Source organism: Neofelis nebulosa, chromosome 9 (assembly GCF_028018385.1).
Source record: "Neofelis nebulosa isolate mNeoNeb1 chromosome 9, mNeoNeb1.pri, whole genome shotgun sequence".
Taxonomy (NCBI): Eukaryota; Metazoa; Chordata; class Mammalia; order Carnivora; family Felidae; genus Neofelis; species Neofelis nebulosa.
Window position 1 is genome coordinate 126,345,954 of NC_080790.1, and position 3,842 is coordinate 126,349,795.

The 3,842-nt window shown below is 46.7% G+C and overlaps 1 long non-coding RNA gene across 1 annotated transcript; it reads left to right on the top strand.

Annotated features, from left to right (window-relative positions):
- Positions 1 to 381: 381 nt before the first annotated feature.
- On the top strand, positions 382 to 3,346 carry LOC131486264 (uncharacterized). Its single transcript, XR_009249271.1, has 3 exons — positions 382 to 501; positions 2,027 to 2,127; positions 2,876 to 3,346. It is a non-coding gene; the product is annotated as an uncharacterized LOC131486264 (long non-coding RNA).
- The last annotated feature ends 496 nt before the right edge of the window (positions 3,347 to 3,842 follow it).

Genomic DNA, 3,842 nt, shown 5'->3' on the forward strand with positions numbered 1-3,842 from the left:
AAATAGCAAAGAAATGGCAAAATGTGGACCTGATCGACCTCAGCCTTTGTCCTTTGGATGGAGGAAGACTGCAGAAGGTGAGAGCCCAGCCTCTCCAGCCAGGCTGCAAGGGTCCAAATGCCTGAGTCTGTCTGCATTTGGGGCTCTTAAGAAGCAGAGGCAAGTAGCTTATTACGTAAGATGGAGGCAGGTGAGAAAGGGAAGGAGAGGCAGGCAATAAACATTGAGTTCTCAAGCCCACTACCTCTGTTCGTGACTGGTGTTTAATCACATGGGGATTCAGGGAAGTGGGTAGAACACTGTCCCTGCAGTTACCTCCCCCAAGAGGAGAGGGAAAAGTGTTTACACACCAACTCCCTGTTATTCATTGGCTGAGGACTTCTGGCTTGTTCTGCTCACAGGCTTTCCTTGCGTGGCTTCCAAGAAAGCCCTCAGGCAAAGACGTGCAGGTAGTGGCTGTTGGAAGTCAGCCAGCAGCACTGAACGTGGCAGCTCCCAGAGGTAAGGGTAGGGCACATATCTTGTGCCGCGCTGTTTATGTGGCTTTGAACAAGTTATTTAACCTCTCTGTTCCTATCTTCTTCCTACGTGGGGTTGTTGTGAGGATAAATGACTTCATCCATGCTGATCTCTTAGACCAGAGAGCCTGGCATATAATTAGTGCAATTGAAACATTTGCTAGGATTATAATTCACTAAATTGTACTGTCCTTTGCTGGAGAAGGAGCGACTCAGACACTACTCTTTAGAATACTCCCTTTTTCTCTTTGAACCAATAAGTCTCTCCCTCGCCCCTGCCCGGGCTTGCCACATTGGTCTTGACTCTACTCCCAAGAAACCCACCCACCGACAATTATACACAGACTGGGAGATGGCCATCAAGAAAGTACTCCCATCTCCCATCAAGTGTCTTTTAGGTTCTTGTGCAACATTTTGCTAAGTCCCCTCTATCAGCTTTCAGATTCTTGGGACTTCAAGTGGGAGGAATCCCTCTTTTTCAGTTCCCTGCAATTTATGCAGAAGCTGCTAGAATGCCACCTCACTGTGTTGGGGGAGGGAGGTTCATGTAAGAACAGGATGGTCGGTAGGGTAAGAGCTTTCGAACCACCCTCCTGACTTGCTTCCCCTAGTTAGGCAAGAGAGTGGCAATCAGATAATGTGAAAATATGGACAACTGAAAGAAGATCTCGAGGGGGGCAGGGAGGAGGTGGGGTGTAAGCTCATGGAGATATTTCTCAGGATGTACACTCTTCGGTTCATCATTAAACCTTCCCAGCTACAAGGCCTTGTGGGACTTCTTCAAAATCCAGGGGGTGCTCAGCCAAAGGGAGGCCCCCTAGCCAGAGTTCCCAGCTCTTGCAAGCAGATGCCCTTGACAGTGCTTTCTGGGAAGACGTGAGCTGAAGCGGCTTCGGGAGAGCAGTCTAACTGTCTCACTACAGATGAGGAAAGTGAGCTATAGAGTGTTCACATAGCAGGGATTGTTAAACAGAAGAGAGACATAGACAGAACTGGTTCTGTCCCACATTACCTTGTAGTCTTGGGCAAATTTCTCAACCTTTCCAAGTTTCACTTTCCTTATTTCTAAAACAAGGGTAATGAGAATATCTTTGGATGTCTCCATCCAAAGATCACTAGAAACATTCCTGTTTCTGCTGGAACGAGTTGGGTTTATTACTCGTTGCGGCAAGGGAGAGTGCACACACACATCTCATGAAGAGGATGTTAGAAAGGACTTACGGGATTTGGGCTTATGTCAGGTGATTTGGGGACAGGTTCAAGGAAGCTGGCTCTGCTCTGGATCGGATGTCGTCAGGAAGTGGGGCGGTTCTCTGACTGGGTATCTTAACCCCAACAATAAGAAGGGAATGCTAGGTAGAGGTTACAGCCATGGTTGGTAAAGAAGGAACCGTCCTCCAGATTGGCTAGGATAGGGGATGCTTGCTTATTTTTGTGGCTTGTGCAGCGCTCACTCTTTGCTCAACCAAGATCACAGAGGGCCTTGTTTTTGTCTTGGTCCACCACAGGCACAGAAGGGCCTTGTCTGATGCTGATGTTCTGTGAAATTGTTTGTGTTCAGCAGGAGAACATCAAAGGTCAGCTGTGAGTGCCAGGTCAGCTCTCAGAAGTAAGCCAGGGGCTGCTTTGTTCTGTCTTGTATCAATCTCATAGAATTATGGGGAGGATTAAAATGATATGACGTTTGTAAAATGCTTTGTACAAGTGGCTGGCAGAGTACGAGAGCTCTGATAACAGCAATAATTAATACTATTAATAAATGCATTCTTTAATTGCTAATTTAAAACTGTGTAATAAAAAACAGATTTGATACTAACGAGGAGTAGCTCTGGATGTTGCTGTGTGATCTTGGGCAAGTTGCTTCACCTCTCTGAGCCACAGTTACTTTCTTTGTCAAACAGGGTGGTGGTGTCTGCTTTCAGACATTCATGAGTTTGGTTATTTTTTTTTTAATTAAAAACAAATTTTAACGTTTATTAATTTTTTCAGAGAGAGAGAGAGAGCACGAGCAGGGGAGGGGCAGAGAGAGGGAGACACAGAATCTGAAGCAGGTTCTAGGCTCTGAGTTTTCAGCACAGAGCCTGGCTCCAGGGGCTTGAATTCATGAGTCGTGAGATCATGACCTGAGCCAAAGTTGAACGCTTAACCGACTGAGCCACCCAGGCGCCCCGCAAGTTTGGTTATTTTTCAGGACTATGATGATTATGGTGCTGAAGTGCTCTGAACAGCACACACCAAAACAACTTACCCAAAAGCACATATGTGTTTAGTTTCTTTGGTTCTTGACTGCTTTTTAAATGTGCCATTGGTGGCATTTAAGAAAGGAACAAATAAACTTTTTTTTTTTTTTTCCGTAGTGTCACCTCCCGGAAGTCTGCCCTTGGAAAGTCCCTCCAGTGCCCAAGGAATGTCACAATCTCTCTTCCAAATGGGTCCCAGGCTTCCTCAGGGGTAACTGAAGCCCTCTTGCTTCAGTGATAGGCCTCACCCAGGTCCATTCCCGCGCTCACCCCACCTTGCCTTTAATTGGACTTTCCGGGTCTCTCAAAGGTGTGAGCAGGAGGTGGAAGATACCTCTGATTTTCTTTGGGATCAAGGACACCTCATCTTCAGCAGGTAGGAACCTCTCTTTGAGGAAAGCTCTGCCTGCCCCCTGGTGGCAGCAGGAGGAAGTGCCGCCCCTCCCCTGTGACAGGGAAGATTTAGCTCTTTTGGTATCTGCTTTTTAAAAAATGTGCTTTGGGGCACCTGGGTGGCGCAGTCGGTTAAGCGTCCGACTTCAGCCAGGTCACGATCTCGCGGTCCGTGAGTTCGAGCCCCGCGTCAGGCTCTGGGCTGATGGCTCGGAGCCTGGAGCCTGTTTCCGATTCTGTGTCTCCCTCTCTCTCTGCCCCTCCCCCGTTCATGCTCTGTCTCTCTCTGTCCCAAAAATAAATAAAAAATGTTGAAAAAAAATTAAAAAAAAAATAATAAAATAAAATTAAAAAAATGTGCTTTGGGGCACCTGGGTGGCTCAGTCGGTTGAACGTCCGACTTCGGCTCGGGTCATGATCTCACAGTCTGTGAGTTCGAGCCCCACATCCGGCTTTGTGCTGACAGCTCAGAGCCTGGAGTCTGCTTTGGATTCTGTGTCTCCCTCTCTCTCTGCCCCTCCCCTGCTCATGCTCTGTCTCTCTGTCTCAAAAATAAATAAAAACATTTTTTTTAAAATGTGTTTTTTTGTAGAGAAAGTGAGTTCATAAATCATAAATTAGTAGGAATAATTAATATACAATACTTGTTGTGCATCTGCATGCAGGACAATCTCTACTCTCACGGTTTTCA